The following is a 21,724-nucleotide window of genomic DNA, read 5'->3' as shown; positions in this document are numbered from 1 at the left end:
AGTACAGTGAGTCCAGAGAGTGCACTGGCACCACTGGGGATGCTCTGCAGTGAGTCCAGAGAGTGCACTGGCACCACTGGGGATGCACTACAGTGAGTCCAGAGATTGCACTGGCACCACTGGGGATACAGTGCAGTGAGTCCAGAGAGTGCACTGGCACCACTGGGGATGCAGTGCAGTGAGTCCAGAGAGTGCACTGGCACCACTCGGGATGCAGTGCAGTGAGTCCAGAGAGTGCACTGGCACCACTGGGGATACAGTGCAGTGAGTCCAGAGAGTGCACTGGCACCACTGGGGATGCAGTGCAGTGAGTCCAGAGAGTGCACTGGCACCACTGGGGATGCAGTGCAGTGAGTCCTGAAAGTGCACTGGCACCACTCGGGATGCAGTGCAGTGAGTCCAGAGAGTGCACTGGCACCACTGGGGATACAGTGCAGTGAGTCCAGAGAGTGCACTGGCACCACTGGGGATGCAGTGCAGTGAGTCCAGAGAGTGCTCTGGCACCACTGGGGATGCAGTCCAGTGAGTCCAGTGAATGCACTGGCACCACTGGGGATGCAGTGCAGTGAGTGCAGAGAGTGCACTGGCACCACCTGTGATGCAGTACAGTGTGTCCAGTGAGTGCACTGGCACCACTGGGGATGCAGTGCTGTGACTCCGGAGAGCGCACTGGCACCACTGGGGATGCAGTGCAGTCAGTCCAGTGAGTACACTGGCACCACTGGGGATGCAGAACAGTGAGTCCAGAGAGTGCACTGGCACCACTGGGGATGTGTCCAGTGAGTCCAGTGAGTGCACTGGCACCACTGGGGATGCAGTGCAGTCAGTCCAGTGAGTGCACTGGCACCACTGGGGGTGCAGTACAGTGAGTCCAGAGAGTGCACTGGCACCACTGGGGATGCCCTGCAGTGAGTCCAGAGAGTGCACTGGCACCACTGGGGATGCAGTGCAGTGAGTCCAGAGAGTGCACTGGCACCACTGGAGATGCAGTGCTGTGACTCCAGAGAGTGCACTGGCACCAATGGGGATGCACTGCAATGAGTCCAGAGAGTGCACTGGCACCACTGTGGATGCACTGCAGTGAGTCCAGAGAGTGCACTGTCACCACTGGGGATGCAGTACAGTGAGTCCAGAGAGTGCACTGGCACCACTGGGGATGCAGTACAGTGAGTCCAGAGAGTGCACTGGCACCACTGGGGATGCAGTGCAGTGAGTCCAGAGAGTGCACTGGCACCACTGGGGATGCACTGCAGTGAGTCCAAAGACTTCACTGGCACCACTGGGGATGCAGTGCAGTGAGTCCAGAGAGTGCACTGGCACCACTGGGGATGCAGTACAGTGAGTGCAGAGAGTGCACTGGCACTACTAGGGATGCAGTGCTGTGAGTCCAGAGAGTGCACTGGCACCACTGGTGATGCAGTGCAGTGAGTCCAGAGAGTGCACTGGCACCACTGGGGATGTACTGCAGTGAGTCCAGAGATTGCACTGGCACCACTGGGCATGCAGTGCAGTGAGTCCAGAGAGTGCACTGGCACCACTGGGGATGCAGTACAGTGAGTCCAGAGAGTGCACTGGCACCACTGGGGATGCAGTGCAGTGAGTCCAGAGATTGCACTGGCACCACTGGGGATGCAGTGCAGTGAGTCCAGAGACTTCACTGGCACCACTGTTAATGCAGTGCAGTGAGTGCAGAGAGTGCACTGGCACCACTGGGGATGCAGTGCAGTGAGTCCAGAGAGTGCACTGGCACCACTGGGGATGCAGTGCAGTGAGTCCAGAGAGTGCACTGGCACCACTGGGGATGCACTGCAGTGAGTCCAGAGAGTGCACTGGCACCACTGGGCATGCAGTACAGTGAGTCCAGAGAGTGCACTGGCACCACTGGGGATGCAGTGCAGTGAGTCCAGAGAGTGCACTGGCACCACTGGGGATGCACTACAGTGAGTCCAGAGATTGCACTGGCACCACTGTGGATGCAGTGCAGTGAGTCCAGAGAGTGCACTGGCACCACTGGGGATGCTGTGCAGTGAGTGCAGAGAGTGCACTGGCACCACTGGGGATGCAGTGCAGTGTGTCCAGTGAGTGCACTGGCACCACTGGGGATGCAGTGCTGTGACTCCGGAGAGCGCACTGGCACCACTGGGGATGCAGTGCAGTCTTTCCAGTGAGTGCACTGGCACCACGGGGGATGCAGTGCAGTGAGTCCAGAGATTGCACTGGCACCACTGGGGATGCAGTGCTGTGACTCCAGAGAGTGCACTGGCACCACTGGGGATGCACTGCAGTGAGTCCAGAGAGTGCACTGGCACCACTGGGGATGCAGTGCAGTGAGTCCAGAGAGTGCACTGGCACCACTGGGGATGCAGTGCAGTGAGTCCAGAGAGTGCACTGGCACCACTGGGGATGCAGTGCAGTGAGTCCAGAGAGAGCACTGGCACCACTGGGGATGCACTACAGTGAGTCCACAGAGTGCACTGGCACCACTGGGGTGCTCTGCAGTGAGTCCAGAGATTGCACTGGCACCACTGGGGATGCAGTGCAGTGAGTCCAGAGAGTGCACTGGCACCACTGGGGATGCAGTGCTGTGACTCCAGAGAGCGCACTGGCACCACTGGGAATGCAGTGCAGTGAGTGCAGAGAGTGCACTGGCACCACTGGGGATGCAGTGCAGTGAGTTCAGAGAGTGCACTGGCACCACTGGGGATGGGTTTCAAGCCAACTGCATTAACCGCTCATGCTTCTTTCTTATGAGACGTTAGTAAACCAATTACATAGCCTTGTCAAGACTAAATCACAGGTAAAAATCCTGTACATCTCATGTGGCCAACCACTCCCAACTAGGATTCCAAGAACCAGGAGGTTCGGTGAAAATAGGGCTAGTGCTATTAGAGGGGTGATTATTAGGGTAAGCCCTAAGCTGTCTTTAATGGAGAAGTATGGGTGGAATGGGATTTTGTCGCAGTCTGATACGATTCCTAGTGGGTTATTTGAGCCTGATTCGTGTAGGAAGTTTAGGTGGACTAGGGTGATTCCTGCAATTAGGAAGGGCAGTAGGAAGTGGATGGCGAAGAATCGGGTTAAGGTTGGATTGTCTACTGAGAATCCTCCTCAGGCTCATTCTACTAGAGTTTGCCCAATGTACGGGATGGCTGAGAATAGGTTGGTGATTACGGTGGCCCCTCAGAATGACATTTGTCCTCATGGGAGGACATACCCTACGAAGGCAGTTGCTATTAGGGTGAGTAGGAGGATTACTCCTGTGTTTCAGGTTTCTTTGTATAGGTAGGAGCCGTAGTAGAGGCCTCGTCCGATGTGTAAGTAGATGCAGATAAAGAAGAGCGAAGCACCGTTGGCGTGGAGGTTGCGGATGAGCCATCCGTACTGGACGTCTCGGCATGTGTGAGCTACTGAGGAGAAGGCGAGTGAAGTGTCTGCGGTGTAGTGTATGGCTAGTAGCAGGCCTGTTAGGATTTGTGTGGCTAAGCAGATGGCTAGAAGGGAGCCGAAGTTTCATCAGGCAGAGATGTTGGAGGGGGCGGGTAGGTCGATTAGGGAGTTGTTGATTATTTTTAGTAGGGGATGGGATTTGCGGATGTTAGGGGCCATTAGTGAGTCTGTGTGTTATTAGGATTATTACCAGGATGGAGAGGGCGAAGGATCCTAGGTAGGCCTTAATTAGCCCTGTGTGTATTGAGGTTGCGGCTTTGCTTGCGGCTACTTGTAGTTCAGCAAGGCCCTCTGGCCCTATTTTTTTGAGTCAGGAGAGGTCGATCAAGTGTAGGGCAATGTTTTGTCCCTTTTCTAGTAGGTTTTTGGAGAAGAATCGGTGTACTAGGGGGTTGAAGTACCCTAATGCAGAGGAGAAGTTTATGAGGGGGTTTGGTTTGGGGTGAGTGAGGGTGTGTGTTATGTTCGATAGTTCTAGGGCTAGGATGATTCCTAGGATTGTTATGAGGATGGCAGCGGTTTTGGTGATAAGGGGTATGGTTATTGGGGGGGTTTTGGTTGGTGTGATGAAAGAGGTAATGATTATTCCTGCTGTAATGCTGCCTAGGGCGAGTCGGGTTAGGGGGGGCGGTGATTAGTGGGTTGTTTTCGTTTATTGATACTATTGGGGGGATTCGGGTTTGTCCAGCTTGGACTAGGATGGTTATGCGGATGCTGTAGGTTGCGGTGAATGCTGTGGCTATAAGGGTTAGGAGTAGGGCTCAAGTATTTAGGTATGATGTGTTTAAGCTTTCGATGATGAGGTCTTTTGAGTAGAATCCGGCTAGGAATGGGGTTCCTATCAGCGCCAGGTTTCCGATGGTTAGGCAGGAAGTAGTGACTGGGAGTATTTTCTGTAGGCCTCCTATCTTTCGGATGTCTTGTTCTCCGTTTAGGTTGTGGATGATAGACCCTGAGCATAGGAATAGTATGGCTTTAAAGAAGGCATGGGTTGAGATGTGTAGGAAGGCTAGTTGTGGGAGGTTTAGTCCGATAGTGACTATTATTAGTCCTAGTTGGCTGGATGTTGAGAAAGCAATGATTTTTTTGATGTCATTTTGGGTTAGGGCGCATGTGGCAGCGAATAGGGTTGATAGAGCACCTAGGCATAGGCAGGCAGTTAGGGCTGTGTGGTTGGTGGCTAGCAGGGGGTGCATGCGGATGAGCAGGAAGATTCCGGCTACTACTATGGTACTGGAGTGCAGTAGGGCTGATACTGGGGTGGGGCCTTCTATTGCTGCGGGCAGTCATGGGTGGAGTCCAAATTGGGCGGATTTTCCTGCGGCTGCGAGGATTAATCCTATGAGGGGGAGGATTGGGGTTTGGTGGGGGTGTACGGCTTGTTGGATCTCTCAGGTGTTGAATGTTGAAGCTAGTCATGCTATGCTCAGGATCAGTCCGATGTCTCCGATTCGATTGTAGATTACGGCTTGTAGGGCGGCGGTGTTGGCATCTGCTCGGCCTTGTCATCAGCCGATGAGAAGGAAGGACATGATTCCTACTCCTTCCCAGCCTACGAATAGGAGGAATATGTTGTTTGCGGTTGTTAGGAGGAGTATGGCGACTAGGAATGTCAGTAGGTAGGTGAAAAATTTTGTTACGTATGGCTCTGAGGCCATGTATCATATGGCGAATTGTAGGATTGATCATGTTACAAATAGGGCGATTGGAAGAAATGTTATTGAGTATTGGTCTATTTTTAGGCTCAGGGGGATTTTAAAGTTTATAATGAATTTTCACTCCCAGTGGCAGGTGACAGATTCTACTCCCGAGTAGATGAATGCGGTTGTAGGGGCTAGGCTAATTAGGAATGCGGTTTTAACAGCGCGGGTGGTGGCTTGTGGGGTGTTTTTAAAGTTTTTAAATAGAAATGGCAGGATGATTGGGGTTAGGAGGATTGTCAGCGTGAGTAGTGTGAGGGAGTTGATTAGTAGTGTGGGGTTCACTCCTTTTACTTGGATTTGCACCAAGATGGGTGGTTCCTAAGAGCAGTGGATTGCTGTTATCCTTTAAAAGTAAGGGGGCTGAGGTTTTAGGCTCAGATGTAAGAGTTAGCAGCTCTTGTTGGTTAAACCCTCCCCTCGGCAGGTAAGAAGGTTTGAACTTCTATTCTTAGAATCACAGTCTAATGTTTGGTTTAAACTATACTTGCATGAGGGGATTCCGGAGATCAGTTCGGGTTTGAGGATTAGGAGGAATGTTGGGATAATGTGGAGTGTTATGAGCAGGTGTTCTCGCGTGGTTGAGTTTTGCATAGATGTGATGTGGGAGGGGATTGAGCCTCGTTGGGTCATTAGTAGTATGAATAAGGTGTAGGAGGCGGTTAGTAGGGTTGCGATTCCTGTTAGGATGATCGTGAAGGCAGATCAGTTGAATAAGGTGATTATAATGGTTAGCTCTGCTATGAGGTTTGTTGTTGGGGGTAAGGCTATGTTTGTTAGATTGGCCAGCAATCATCAGGTAGCTATGAGTGGTAGGAGAGGTTGTAGGCCTCGTGTGAGTAGTAGAATTCGGCTGTGCGTACGTTCATAGTTTGTGTTGGCTAGGCAGAATAGTATGGAGGAAGTTAGTCCATGGGAAATTATTAGGATCATTGCCCCTGAGAATGATCAGTGGGTTTGGATTATTCCTGCGGCGATAACTAGGCCTATGTGGCTAACGGATGAATAAGCGATTAGTGATTTTAGGTCTGTCTGTCGTAGGCAGATTGAGCTAGTCATTAGGGCGCCTCATAGGGCCAGGGTTAGGAAGGGGTAGTGCAGGAGGTTGGACAGTGGGCCCATAAATAGAGTGACTCGTATAATTCCGTATCCTCCTAGCTTTAGTAGTAGGGCGGCGAGGAGTATTGAGCCTGCGATGGGTGCTTCTACGTGGGCTTTTGGCAGTCAGAGGTGTAGGCCGTATAGTGGGGCTTTTACTATGAATGCTACGAGCAGTGCTAGACCTGATAGTATTCCTGTCCATGAGGTGGATAGGGTTGGGTGGGTTAGTTGTAGGGTTGGCAGGTGCAGGGTGCCAATTTTCACGTATAGGTGTATGATTGTGATTAGCAGGGGTAGAGAGCTTACTGGCGTGTAGAATAGCAGGTAGATGCCAGCGCTTAGGCGTTCTGGTTGGTTCCCCCATCGGGTGATTAAGATTAGGGTGGGAATGAGGGTTGCTTCAAATGAGATGTAAAATAGTGCTAGTTCTGTGGTGGAAAAGGCTAGTAGGTTGAATGGCTGGACTGCGACTAAGGTTGAGATAAAGATTCGTTTGCGTTGTAGGGGTTCTTGTTGCAGGTGGTTTTGGCTTGCTATGATTATGAGTGGGAGTAGTCAGCAGGATAGTACTAGGAGGGGGGATGAGATTTGGTCAATTCCTGTTCAGTTGGATAAAAATTTGTAGGGGTAGTAGGTTGGGATTAATCACTGTAGGCTTAGGGCAGCGATTAGGAGGCTGTATAAGGTGGTGTTAGTCCATAGAAATTTTGGTGGAGACAGCAGGGCTGTTGGAAGAAGTATGATTGTGGGTAGGATGATTTTTAGCATTGCAGGAGGTTTAGGTTGTGTAGATGGTCGGAGCCATGTGTGCGGGTGGAGGCTACTAGGATGGCCAGGCCTGTGCCCGCCTCACACGCTGAGAAGGTTAGCATGAGAATTGGTACCATGGTGAATGAGGAGACTTGGTTTTCGATGGATCATATTGATAGGCCTACGAATATCGATAATATTATGCTTTCAAGGCATAGTAGGGCGGATACTAGGTGGGTTCGGTGGAAGGCTAGTCCTAGTCCGCTGAAAATGAAGGCTGAGTAGAAGCTTAAATGTAGGGGCGACATAAGAAAGTTACAGGGTTGGCTGTAATCTGCTGGGTCGAAACCAGCTATCTTTTTGGTTAGACTAACTTTCTGTTATTCTGCTCATTCTAGGCCCCCTTGAATTCACTCGTAGGCCAGTCCGAGTGTTAGGAGAAGGAGGATCACTACAGTTCAGGTGAGGGTCATTAGGGGGGATTGGAGTTGGACGGCTCATGGCAGGGGGAGTAGGAGGGCGATTTCTAGGTCGAATAGGACGAACAGGATGGCTACTGAGGAAGAATCGGACTGAGAATGGTAATCGAGCAGATCCAAGTGGGTCGAATCCACATTCGTACGGTGAGAGTTTCTCTGAGTCGGGGTTTATTTGGGCGAGTCAGAAGTTTAATGCGGTTAGGGCGGCGCTTAGGATTGATGATAGGGCGAATATGAACATGAGTGCGTTCATTGCTCTCCTCTGGGTTTATACCAGATTCCAGAGATTGGAAGTCAATTGTAATTAATATACTAGAAGAGCAAGATCCTCATCAGTAGATGGTTATGTAGAGGAATAGTCAGATGACGTCTGCGAAGTGTCAGTATCAGGCTGCTGCCTCGAATCCGAAGTGGTGGTCTGATGTAAAGTGGAACTTGATCAGTCGGAAGAGGCAGACGGTCAGGAAGGAGGATCCGATGATTACGTGGAGTCCGTGGAATCCAGTGGCAACGAAGAAGGTAGATCCGTAGACGCTATCGGCGATTGAGAATGGGGCTTCGTGGTATTCTATTGCTTGTAGGGCTGTGAAGTAGAATCCCAGGAGGATCGTTAGGGTTAGGGCGTGGATGGCGTGTTTTCGGTTTCCTTCTGTGATGCTGTGATGGGCTCACGTTACGGTAACGCCTGAGGCTAGTAGGATGGCTGTGTTTAGTAGGGGGACTTCTATCGGGTTGAGTGGTTTGATTCCTGTTGGGGGTCATTGGCCTCCTAGTTCTGGGGTTGGGGCCAGGCTCGAGTGGAAGAACGCTCAGAAGAACCCTAAGAAGAAGAATGCTTCGGATGTGATGAGAAGGATTATGCCGTATCGTAGGCCTTTTTGGACTGTGGGAGTGTGATGGCCTTGGAAGGTGCTTTCTCGTACAATGTCTCGTCATCATTGGAGTATTACTAGGAGTATTGAGATGAGGCCTAGGGTTAGTAGTATGGATGAGTTGTAGTGGAATCACATGATTAATCCTGAGGTTGTGAGTAGGGCGGCGGCTGCCCCGAAGATTGGTCAAGGGCTTGGGTCAACTATGTGGTATGAGTGTGCTTGGTGTGCCATTAGATGTTTTCTTGTAAGTATAGGCTTAGAAGGAGCACGAAGACGTAGGCCTGGATTATGGCTACTGCTACTTCTAGGATGGTTAGGAGTAGTAGGATGATTATTGTTAGGATGGATACTGCGGGAAGGGTGGGTATTAATGCAATGGAGGCTGTAGAGATGAGTTGGATGAGTAAGTGTCCTGCTGTAAGGTTGGCTGTAAGGCGGACTCCGAGGGCTAGGGGGCGGATTAGTAGGCTGGTTGTTTCGATCAGGATTAGTGCGGGGATTAGGGGTGTAGGGGTACCTTCGGGTAATAGGTGGGCTAAAGAGGCTGATGGTTGGTTTCGTAGGCCTGTTAGTAGTGTGGCGAGCCATAGTGGGAAGGCTAGGGCTATGTTCATAGATAGTTGGGTGGTTGGGGTGAATGTATATGGAAGGAGGCCTAGAAGGTTGATTGTAAGAAGTATGATTATTAGGGATGTAAATATTATGGCTCATTTGTGGCCATTTTTGTTGAGTGGGACTATTAGTTGTTTTGTGATTAGGTGAAGGAGTCATGTTTGGATAGTAGAAAGGCGGTTGTTGATTCATCGGTTGTTTGGGGACGGGAATAGTAGGGCTGGGAAGAGTAGGGATAGTAGGATTAAGGGGATGCCGAATAGATTGGGGCTGGAAAATTGGTCAAAGAAGCTTAGGTTCATGGTCAGGATCATGGTGTGGGTTTGGTAGTGAGGGAGGTCTTATTTGATGGGGGGTTGGTTGTGGTGAAGGCTAGTAGTTTTGGTTGGATGAGGAGTGCTAGGGTTAATCAGGTTATAATTATGATTGAAAATCATGGTGCGGGGTTAAGCTGTGGCATATCATTAAGGAGGGGGAAGTCCCTCTTTGGCTAGCTTAAAAGGCTAGTGCTGTTGCATAGCTTCTTAATGATTAGGATGATGATAGAAGGGACGATCAGGCCTCGAAATGTGGGAGTGGGGTTGATTCTACTACAATGGGTATGTAGCTGTGATTAGCCCCGCAAATTTCTGAGCATTGTCCGTAAAAAATCCCAGGCCGGGTGGTAATGAATGAAGTTTGGTTTAGTCGGCCTGGGATTGCGTCTGTTTTAACTCCGAGCGTTGGGACTGCTCAGGAGTGGAGTACGTCTCCTGCAGTAATGATTACACGGATGGGGGATTCTATTGGGATAACTACGCGGTGGTCAACTTCTAGCAGTCGGAAGTGGCCGTTGGGTAAGTCTGGGGTGGGCACTATGTAGGAGTCGAATGATAGGTCTTTGAAGTCTGTGTATTCGTAGCTTCAGTATCATTGGTGGCCGATGGCTTTTAGGGTGAGGTCTGGTTCATCGATTTCGTCCATTATGTAGAGGATTTGTAGGGATGGGAGGGCGAGGAGTACCAGGACGATAGCAGGTAGGATTGTCCAGATCAGCTCTACTTCTTGGGCGTCTACAGCATTGGACGAGAGTTTTTCTGTTAGTATGTGGGCTAAAAGGTAGAGAACTAGGCTGCAGATAGCTAGGGCAACGATTAGGGCGTGGTCGTGGAATTCAACGAGTTCTTCTATGATGGGTGATGAGGCGTCTTGGAATCCTAGTTGGGAGTGGTTGGCCACATGAGATGTACAGGATTTTTACCTGTGATTTAGTCTTGACAAGGCTATGTAATTGGTTTACTAACGTCTCATAAGAAAGAAGCATGAGCGGTGAATGCAGTTGGCTTGAAACCAGCATGTGAGGGTTCGATTCCTTCCTTTCTTGTACTTGGACGAAGGCCGGTTCCTCGAAAGTATGGTATGGGGGAGGGCAGCCGTGGATTCATTCAACGTTTGTGGTAGTTAGTTCTGGTTGTAGGACTTTTCGTTTGGCCGAAAAGGCTTCTCAGATGATGAATATTAGTATGATTACGGCTACTATTGAGATTAGGGAGCCGATGGAGGAAATGGTGTTTCATAGTGTGTAGGCGTCGGGATAGTCCGAGTATCGTCGGGGTATTCCTGCTAGGCCTAGGAAGTGCTGGGGGAAGAACGTTAGGTTTACTCCTGTAAATATTACCCCGAAGTGGGCTTTTGCTCATGTTTGGTGTAGGGTAAACCCAGTGAGTAGTGGGAATCAGTGAGTAAATCCTGCTAGAATGGCAAAGACGGCGCCTATGGATAGGACGTAGTGGAAGTGGGCAACTACGTAGTACGTGTCGTGCAGGGCGATGTCTAGGGAAGAGTTTGCAAGAACGATTCCTGTTAATCCTCCGATGGTAAATAGGAAGATAAATCCTAGAGCTCATAGTATTGGGGGGTCTCATTTGATTGTTCCTCCGTGCAGGGTGGCTAGTCAGCTAAATACTTTGATTCCGGTAGGGATGGCAATGATTATAGTGGCTGATGTAAAGTAGGCTCGGGTATCAACGTCTATTCCTACTGTAAACATGTGGTGAGCTCAGACGATGAATCCTAGGAAGCCGATGGATAGTATGGCTCAGACTATTCCCATGTAGCCGAAGGGCTCCTTTTTGCCTGAGTAGTACGTGACTACGTGTGAGATGATTCCGAACCCCGGTAGGATCAGAATATAGACTTCTGGGTGTCCGAAGAATCAGAATAGGTGTTGGTACAGGATTGGGTCTCCTCCTCCAGCGGGGTCGAAGAATGTGGTGTTTAGGTTTCGATCAGTTAGTAATATTGTAATACCGGCGGCGAGTACGGGGAGTGATAGAAGGAGTAGGATGGCGGTAATTAGTACGGATCAGACAAATAGTGGGGTTTGGTATTGTGAGAGTGCGGGGGGTTTTATGTTGATGGCTGTGGTGATAAAGTTGATGGCCCCAAGGATGGAGGAGATACCGGCTAAGTGGAGTGAGAAGATAGCCAGGTCTACTGAAGCTCCGGCATGGGCAAGGTTACCTGCTAGGGGAGGGTAGACAGTTCAGCCTGTGCCGGCGCCAGCTTCTACAGTGGATGAGGCTAGTAGGAGGAGGAATGATGGGGGGAGGAGTCAAAAGCTTATGTTGTTTATTCGCGGGAATGCTATGTCGGGGGCACCGATTATGAGGGGGACTAATCAGTTGCCGAATCCTCCGATCATGATGGGTATGACTATAAAGAAGCTTATTACAAAGGCGTGAGCGGTAACGATTACATTGTAAATTTGGTCGTCGCCTAGGAGAGTTCCTGGTTGTCCTAGTTCTGCGCGGATTAATAGGCTGAGTGCGGTGCCGACTATTCCTGCTCATGCCCCGAAGATGAGGTACAGGGTGCCAATATCCTTATGGTTAGTGGAAAATAGTCATCGGTTGATGAAGGTGACGGGTAAGATGGCTGAGTGTTGAAGCGTTAGGCTGTAGTCCTTTTTAGAGAGGTTTAATTCCTCTTCTTATCGGCTCTGTAGTGAAATTCATGTTGAGTTGCAAGCTCATCGATGCGCACTAGGGTGCGTCAGGGTCTTTGTAGGCAGAAGCCAATTGGTTTAGGCATTTAGCTGTTAACTAGAGTTTTGTGGGATCGAAGCCCATCTGTCTAGGGAGGCTTTAGCTTAATTAAAGCGTCTGACTTGCATTCAGAAGATACAGGTTAATATTCTGTAAGTCTTAATGTGCAGAAACTAAGAGGGTTTAACTCTTATTTAAGGCTTTGAAGGCCTTCGGTTTGGGGTGTTATCCTAAGTTTCTAGACAATGGCATGTATTATTGGGGACAGGGGAAGTAAGAGGATTGATAGTGAGGCAAGGACCGCAGTAGGTGTGCTTGGGGCTTTGCTAGTGTATCATTGTTTTATGTGGTTAGAGGAGTTGGGGGGAAGGGTAATTGTTGAGTGGTATGCGAGGCGTAGGTAGAAGAAGAGGCTGAGCAGTGATAGCATGGCAATTGCCATGGCTGCTGGTGTTATTTCCTGTTTAGTTAGTTCTTGGATGATAAGTCACTTTGGTATAAAGCCTGTTAATGGGGGGAGGCCTGCTAGGGATAAAAGTACTAGTATTAGGGTGGCGTTTAGCACTGGGGTTTTTGTTCATGAGGTTGTGATCATGGATAGGTTAAGGGCTTTGATTTTGTTAAGGGCTAGGAATACGGCTGATGTTATGATTGTGTATAGGTAGAAGGTAAGTAAGGCCAATTTGGGGCTGTAAACTAGGATGATGGCGATTCAGCCTAAGTGGGAGATGGACGAGAAGGCTAGGATTTCGCGTGTTTGTGTTTGGTTCAGTCCTATTCAGCCTCCTAGTGCTGTTGAGGCTAGGGCCATGGCGGTGAGTAGAGCTGGGTCGAGGGATTTGGATGTTAGTAGGAGCAGGGTTAGTGGGGGGAATTTTATGAGGGTCGAGAGTAGCAGGGCTGTTATTAGTGGCGATCCTTGTAGTACTTCTGGGAATCAGAAGTGAAATGGCACTAGGCCCAGTTTAATAGCGATTGCTGCTGTCAGTAGTAGACAGGAGGTTGGGTGGTTTATTTGTGTGATGTCTCATTGGCCGGTGACTCAGGCATTGGTTATGCTAGAGAATAGGACCAGGGCGGAAGCAGCTGCTTGGGTTAGGAAGTCTCTGGACTCACTGAAGTGCATCCCCAGTGGTGCCAGTGCACTCTCTGGACTCACTGCACTGCATCCCCAGTGGTACCAGTGCACTCTCTGGACTCACTGCAGTGCATCCCCAGTGGTGCCAGTGCACTCTCTGGACTCACTGCACTGCATCCCCAGTGGTTCCAGTGCATTCACTGGACTCACTGCACTGCATCCCCAGTGGTGCCAGTGCACTCTCTGGACTCACTGCACTGCATCCCCAGTGGTGCCAGTGCACTCTCTGGACTCACTGTACTGCATCCCCAGTGGAGCCCGTGCACTCTCTGGACTCACTGCAGTGCATCCCCAGTGGTGCCAGTGCACTCACTGGACTCACTGCACTGCATCCCCAGTGCTGCCAGTGCACTCTCTGGACTCACTGCACTGCATCCCCAGTGGTGCCAGTGCACTCTCTGCATTCACTGAAGTGCATCCCCAGTGGTGCCAGTGCACTCTCTGCACTCACTGCACTGCATCCCCAGTGGTGCCAGTGCACTCTCTGGACTCACTGCACTGCATCCCCAGTGGTGCCAGTGCACTCTCTGGACTCACTGCAGGGCATCCCCAGTGGTGCCAGTGCACTCTCTGGACTCACTGCAGTGCATCCCCAGTGGTGCCAGTGCACTCTCTGCACTCACTGCACTGCATCCCCAGTGGTGCCAGAGCACTCTCTGGACTCACTGCACTGCATCCCCAGTGCTGCCTGTGCACTCTCTGGACTCACTGCACTACATCCCCAGTGGTGCCAGTGCACTCTCTGGACTCACTGCACTGCATCCCCAGTGGTGCCAGTGCACTCTCTGGACTCGCTGCAGGGCATCCCCAGTGGTGCCAGTGCACTCTCTGGACTCACTGGACTGCATCACCAGTGGTGCCAGTGCACTCCCTGGACTCACTGCACTGCATCCCCAGTGGTTCCAGTGCATTCACTGGACTCACAGTACTGCATCCCCAGTGGTGCCAGTGCACTCTCTGGGCTCACTGCAGTGCATCCCCAGTGGTGCCAGTGCACTCTCTGGACTCACTGCACTGCATCCCCAGTGGTGCCAGTGCACTCACTGGAGTCACTGCGCTGCATCCCCAGTGGTGCCAGTGCACTCCCTGGACTCACTGCACTGCATCCCCAGTGGTTCCAGTGCATTCACTGGACTCACAGTACTGCATCCCCAGTGGTGCCAGTGCATTCTCTGGACTCACCGCACTGCACCATGAGTGGTGCCAGTGCACTCTCTGGACTCACTGCACCGCATCCCCAGTGGTGCCAGTGCACTCCCTGGAGTCACTGCGCTGCATCCCCAGTGGTGCCAGTGCACTCTCTGGACTCACTGTACTGCATCCCCAAGGTTGCCAGTGAACTCTCTGGAGTAACTGCAGTGCATCCCCAGTGGTGCCAGTGCACTCTCTGGATTCACTGCCCTGCATCCCCAGTGGTGCTAGTGCACTCTCTGTACTCACTGCAGTGCATCCCCAGTGGTGCCAGTGCACTCTCTGGACTCACTGAAGTGCATTCTCAGTGGTGCCAGTGCACTCTGTGAACTCACTGCAGTGCATCCCCAGTAGTGCCAGTGCACTCTCTGGACTCACTGCACTGCATCTCCAGTGGTGCCAGTGCACTCTCTGGACTCACTGCACTGCATCCCCAGTGGTGCCAGTGCACTCTCTGGACTCACTGCACTGCATCACCAGTGGTGCCAGTGCACTCTCTGCACTCACTGCAGTGCATCCCCAGTGGTGCCAGAGCACTCTCTGGACTCACTGCACTGCATCCCCAGTGGTGCCAGTGCATTCTATGGACTCACCGCACTGCATCCCCAGTGGTGCCAGTGCACTCTCTGGACTCACTGCACTGCATCCCAAGTGGTGCCAGTGCACTCTCTGGACTCACTGCACTGCATCCCCAGTGTTGCCAAAGCACTCTCTGGACACCCGGCACCGCATCCCCAGTGGTGCCAGTGCACTCTCTGGACTCACTGAACTGCATCCCCAGTGGTGCCAGTGCACTCACTGGACTCACTGCACTGCATCCCCAGTGGTGCCAGTGCACTCTCTGGACTCACTGTACTGCATCCCCAGTGGTGCCAGTGCACTCTCTGGACTCACTGCAGTGCATCCCCAGTGGTGCCAGAGCACTCTCTGGACTCACTGCACTGCATCCCCAGTGGTGCCAGTGCACTCTCTGGACTCACTGTATTGCATCCCCAGTGGTGCCAGTGCACTCTGTGGACTCACTGCAGTGCATCCCCAGTGGTGCCAGTGCACTCTCCGGATTCACTGCAGTGCATCCCCAGTGGTGCCAGTGCACTCTCTGGACTCACTGCACTGCATCCCCAGTGGTGCCAGTGCACTCACTGGACTCACTGCACTGCATCACAAGTGGTGCCAGTGCACTCTCTGGGCTCACTGCACTGCATCCCCAGTGGAGCCCGTGCACTCTCTGGACTCACTGCACTGCATCCCCAGTGGTGCCAGTGAACTCTCTGGACTCACTGCACTGCATCCCCAGTGGTGCCAGTGCACTCTCTGGACTCACTGCACTGCATCCCCAGTGCTGCCAGTGCACTCTCTGGACTCACTGCAGTGCATCACCAGTGGTGCAAGTGCACTCTCTGGACTCACTGCACTGCATCCCCAGTGGTGCCAGTGCGGTCTCTGGAGTCACAGCACTGCATCCCCAGTGGTGCCAGTGCAATCTCTGGACTCACTGCACTGCATCCCCAGTGGTGCCAGTGCACTCTCTGGACTCACTGAAGTGCATCCCCAGTGGTGCCAGTGCACTCTCTGGACTCACTGCACTGCATCCCCAGTGGTGCCAGTGCGCTCTCTAGAGTCACAGCACTGCATCCCCAGTGGTGCCAGTGCACTCTCAGGACTCACTGCACTGCATCCCCAGTGGTGCCAGTGCACTCTCTGGACTCACTGCAGAGCATCCCCAGTGGTGCCAGTGCACTCTCTGGACTCACTGTACTGCATCCCCAGTGGTGCCAGTGCACTCTCTGGACTCACTGCACTGCATCCCCAGTGGTGCCAGTGCACTCTCTGGACTCACTGCACTGCATCCCCAGTGGTGCCAGTGCACTCTCTGGAGTAACTGCAGTGCATCCCCAGTGGTGTCAAAGCACTCTCTGGACTCCCGGCACCGCATCCCCAGTGGTGCCAGTGCACTCTCTGGGCTCACTGCAGTGCATCCCCAGTGGTGCCAGTACACTCTCTTGACTCACTGCACTGCATCCCCAGTGGTGCCAGTGCACTCACAGGATTCACTGCACTGCATCCCCAGTGGTGCCAGTGCACTCTCTGGACTCACTGCACTGCATCCCCAGTGGTGCCAGTGCACTCTCTGGACTCACTGCACTGCATCCCCAGTGGTGCCAGTGCACTCTGTGGACTCACTGCAGTGCATACCCATTGGTGCCAGTGCACTCTGTGGACTCACTGCAGTGCATCCCCAGTGGTGCCAGTGCACTCTCTGGACTCACTGCACTGCATCCCCAGTGGTGCCAGTGCACTCTCTGGACTCACTGCACTGCATCCCCAGTGGTGCCAGTGCACTCTCTGGACTCACTGCACTGCATAACCAGTGGTGCCAGTGCACTCTCTGGACTCACTGTACTGCATCCCCAGTGGTGCCAGTGCACTCTCTGGACTCACTGAAGTGCATTCTCAGTGGTGCCAGTGCACTCTGTGGACTCACTGCACTGCATCCCCATTGGTGCTAGTGCACTCTCTGGACTCACTGCACTGCATCCCCAGTGGTGCCAGTGCACTCTGTGGACTCACTGCACTGCATCCCCAGTGGTGCCAGTGCACTCTCTGGACTCACTGTACTGCATCCCCAGTGGTGCCAGTGCACTCTCTGGACTCACTGCACTGCATCCCCAGTGGTGCCAGTGCACTCTCTGCACTCACTGCACTGCATCCCCAGTGGTGCCAGTGCACTCTCTGGACTCACTGCACTGCATCCCCAGTGGTGCCAGAGCACTCTCTGGACTCACTGCACTGCATCCCCAGTGGTGCCAGTGCACTCTCTGAGATCACTGTACTGCATCCCCAGTGGTGCCAGTGCACTCTCTGGACTCACTGCACTGCATCCCCATTGGTGGCAGTGCACTCTCTGGACTCACTGCACTGCATCCCCAGTGGTGCCAGAGCACTCTCTGGACTCACTGCACTGCATCCCCAGTGGTGCCAGTGCACTCTCTGGACTCACTGTACTGTATCCGCAGTGGTACCAGTGCACTCTCTGGACTCACTGCACTGCATCCCCAGTGGTGCCAGTGCACTCTCTGGACTCACTGTACTGCATCCCCAGTGGTGCCAGTGCACTCTCTGGAGTAACTGCAGTGCATCACCAGTGGTGCCAGTGCACTCTCTGGACTCACTGCACTGCATCCCCAGTGGTGCCAGTGCACTCTCTAGACTCACTGCACTGCATCACCAGTGGAGCCAGTGCACTCTCTGGACTCACTGCACTGCATCCCCAGTGGTGACAGAGCACTCTCTGGACTCACTGCACTGCATCCCCAGTGGTGCCAGTGCACTCTCTGCACTCACTGCACTGCATCCCCAGTGGTGCCAGTGCACTCTCTGGACTCACTGCACTGCATCCCCAGTGGTGCCAGTGCACTCTCTGGACTCACTGCAGGGCATCCCCAGTGGTGCCAGTGCACTCTCTGGACTCACTGCAGTGCATCCCCAGTGGTGCCAGTGCACTCTCTGCACTCACTGCAGTGCATCCCCAGTGGTGCCAGAGCACTCTCTGGACTCACTGCACTGCATCCCCAGTGCTGCCTGTGCACTCTCTGGACTCACTGCACTACATCCCCAGTGGTGCCAGTGCACTCTCTGGACTCACTGCACTGCATCCCCAGTGGTGCCAGTGCACTCTCTGGACTCGCTGCAGGGCATCCCCAGTGGTGCCAGTGCACTCTCTGGACTCACTGGACTGCATCACCAGTGGTGCCAGTGCACTCCCTGGACTCACTGCAATGCATCCCCAGTGGTTCCAGTGCATTCACTGGACTCACAGTACTGCATCCCCAGTGGTGCCAGTGCATTCTCTGGACTCACCGCACTGCACCCTGAGTGGTGCCAGTGCACTCTCTGGACTCACTGCACCGCATCCCCAGTGGTGCCAGTGCACTCCCTGGAGTCACTGCGCTGCATCCCCAGTGGTGCCAGTGCACTCTCTGGACTCACTGTACTGCATCCCCAAGGTTGCCAGTGAACTCTCTGGAGTAACTGCATTGCATCCCCAGTGGTGCCAGTGCACTCTCTGGATTCACTGCCCTGCATCCCCAGTGGTGCTAGTGCACTCTCTGTACTCACTGCAGTGCATCCCCAGTGGTGCCAGTGCACTCTCTGGACTCACTGAAGTGCATTCTCAGTGGTGCCAGTGCACTCTGTGAACTCACTGCAGTGCATCCCCAGTAGTGCCAGTGCACTCTCTGGACTCACTGCACTGCATCTCCAGTGGTGCCAGTGCACTCTCTGGACTCACTGCACTGCATCCCCAGTGGTGCCAGTGCACTCTCTGGACTCACTGCAGTGCATCCCCAGTGGTGCCAGTGCACTCTCTGCACTCACTGCACTGCATCCCCAGTGGTGCCAGTGCACTCACTGGACTCACTGCACTGCATCACAAGTGGTGCCAGTGCACTCTCTGGACTCACTGCACTGCATCCCCAGTGGAGCCCGTGCACTCTCTGGACTCACTGCACTGCATCCCCAGTGGTGCCAGTGAACTCTCTGGACTCACTGCACTGCATCCCCAGTGGTGCCAGTGCACTCTCTGGACTCACTGCACTGCATCCCCAGTGCTGCCAGTGCACTCTCTGGACTCACTGCAGTGCATCACCAGTGGTGCAAGTGCACTCTCTGGACTCACTGCACTGCATCCCCAGTGGTGCCAGTGCACTCTCTGGACTCACTGCAGTGCATCCCCAGTGGTGCCAGTGCGGTCTCTGGAGTCACAGCACTGCATCCCCAGTGGTGCCAGTGCACTCACTGGACTCACTGCACTGCATCCCCAGTGGTTCCAGTGCACTCTCTGGACTCACTGAAGTGCATCCCCAGTGGTGCCAGTGCACTCTCTGGACTCACTGCACTGCATCCCCAGTGGTGCCAGTGCGCTCTCTAGAGTCACAGCACTGCATCCCCAGTGGTGCCAGTGCACTCTCAGGACTCACTGCACTGCATCCCCAGTGGTGCCAGTGCACTCTCTGGACTCACTGCAGAGCATCCCCAGTGGTGCCAGTGCACTCTCTGGACTCACTGTACTGCATCCCCAGTGGTGCCAGTGCACTCTCTGGACTCACTGCACTGCATCCCCAGTGGTGCCAGTGCACTCTCTGGACTCACTGCACTGCATCCCCAGTGGTGCCAGTGCACTCTCTGGACTCACTGCAGTGCATCCCCAGTGGTGCCAGTGCACTCTCTGGACTCACTGCAGTGCATCCCCAGTGGTGCCAGTGCACTCTCTGGACTCACTGCAGTGCATCCCCAGTGGTGCCAGTGCACTCTCTGGACTCACTGTACTGCATCCCCAAGGTTGCCAGTGAACTCTCTGGAGTAACTGCAGTGCATCCCCAGTGGTGTCAAAGCACTCTCTGGACTCCCGGCACCGCATCCCCAGTGGTGCCAGTGCACTCTCTGGGCTCACTGCAGTGCATCCCCAGTGGTGCCAGTACACTCTCTTTACTCACTGCACTGCATCCCCAGTGGTGCCAGTGCACTCACAGGATTCACTGCACTGCATCCCCAGTGGTGCTAGTGCACTCTCTGGACTCACTGCACTGCATCCCCAGTGGTGCCAGTGCACTCTCTGGACTCACTGAAGTGCATTCTCAGTGGTGCCAGTGCACTCTGTGGACTCTCTGCAGTGCATACCCATTGGTGCCAGTGCACTCTGTGGACTCACTGCAGTGCATCCCCAGTGGTGCCAGTGCACTCTCTGGACTCACTGCACTGCATCCCCAGTGGTGCCAGTGCACTCTCTGGACTCACTGCACTGCATCCCCAGTGGTGCCAGAGCACTCTCTGGACTCACTGCACTGCATAACCAGTGGTGCCAGTGCACTCTCTGGACTCACTGTACTGCATCCCCAGTGGTGCCAGTGCACTCTCTGGACTCACTGAAGTGCATTCTCAGTGGTGCCAGTGCACTCTGTGGACTCACTGCACTGCATCCCCATTGGTGCCAGTGCACTCTCTGGACTCACTGCACTGCATCCCCAGTGGTGCCAGTGCACTCTGTGGACTCACTGCACTGCATCCCCAGTGGTGCCAGTGCACTCTCTGGACTCACTGTACTGCATCCCGAGTGGTGCCAGTGCACTCTCTGGACTCACTGCACTGCATCCCCAGTGGTGCCAGTGCACTCTCTGGACTCACTGCACTGCATCCCCAGTGGTGCCAGTGCATTCTATGGACTCACTGCACTGCATCTCCAGTGGTGCCAGTGCACTCTCTGGAGTAACTGCAGTGCATCCCCAGTGGTGCCAAAGCACTCTCTGGACACCCGGCACCGCATCCCCAGTGGTGCCAGTGCACTCTCTGCACTCACTGCACTGCATCCCCAGTGGTGCCAGTGCACTCTCTGGACTCACTGCACTGCATCCCCAGTGGTGCCAGAGCACTCTCTGGACTCACTGCACTGCATCCCCAGTGGTGCCAGTGCACTCTCTGAGATCACTGTACTGCATCCCCAGTGGTGCCAGTGCACTCTCTGGACTCACTGCACTGCATCCCCAGTGGTGCCAGTGCACTCTCTGGACTCACTGCACTGCATCCCCAGTGGTGCCAGTGCACTCTCTGGACTCACTGCACTGCATCCCCAGTGGTGCCAGTGCATTCTATGGACTCACCGCACTGCATCCCCAGTGTTGCAAGTGCACTCTCTGGAGTAACTGCAGTGCATCCCCAGTGGTGCCAAAGCACTCTCTGGACACCCGGCACCACATCCCCAGTGGTGCCAGTGCACTCTCTGGACTCACTGCACTGCATCCCCAGTGGTGCCAGTGCACTCTCTGGACTCACTGCACTGCATCCCCAGTGGTGCCAGAGCACTCTCTGGACTCACTGCACTGCATCCCCAGTGGTGCCAGTGCACTCTCTGGACTCACTGTACTGCATCCCCAGTGGTGCCAGTGCACTCTCTGGACTCACTGCACTGCATCCCCAGTGGTGCCAGTGCATTCTATGGACTCACCGCACTGCATCCCCAGTGTTGCCATTGCACTCTCTGGAGTAACTGCAGTGCATCCCCAGTGGTGCCAAAGCACTCTCTGGACACCCGGCACCGCATCCCCAGTGGTGCCAGTGCGCTCTCTAGAGTCACAGCACTGCATCCCCAGTGGTGCCAGTGCACTCTCAGGACTCACTGCACTGCATCCCCAGTGGTGCCAGTGCACTCTCTGGACTCACTGCAGAGCATCCCCAGTGGTGCCAGTGCACTCTCTGGACTCACTGTACTGCATCCCCAGTGGTGCCAGTGCACTCTCTGGACTCACTGCACTGCATCCCCAGTGGTGCCAGTGCACTCTCTGGACTCACTGCACTGCATCCCCAGTGGTGCCAGTGCACTCTCTGGACTCACTGCAGTGCATCCCCAGTG

General features: G+C 53.6%; 1 protein-coding gene and 1 long non-coding RNA gene across 3 annotated transcripts in view; both read left to right on the top strand.

The window, feature by feature from the left end:
- Positions 1-21,724, top strand: part of LOC308185588 (uncharacterized protein) — a 511,248-nt gene that overhangs the window by 107,015 nt on the left and 382,509 nt on the right. The window lies entirely within an intron of this gene.
- LOC308185589 overlaps positions 1-21,724 on the top strand; it is a 656,808-nt gene that overhangs the window by 548,120 nt on the left and 86,964 nt on the right. The window contains exon 5 of one of the 2 annotated variants that reach the window (XR_013943487.1): positions 3,016-3,172. This is a non-coding gene — a long non-coding RNA (uncharacterized lncRNA). Of the gene's footprint in view, positions 1-3,015; positions 5,443-21,724 lie in introns of those variants that run through there. The other variant, XR_013943488.1, reaches the window with a different exon arrangement.

Source organism: Anser brachyrhynchus, assembly GCF_964034855.1.
Source record: "Anser brachyrhynchus genome assembly, chromosome: Z".
Lineage (NCBI taxonomy): Eukaryota > Metazoa > Chordata > Aves > Anseriformes > Anatidae > Anser > Anser brachyrhynchus.
This window is presented reverse-complemented; position numbering and strand designations above follow the sequence as displayed.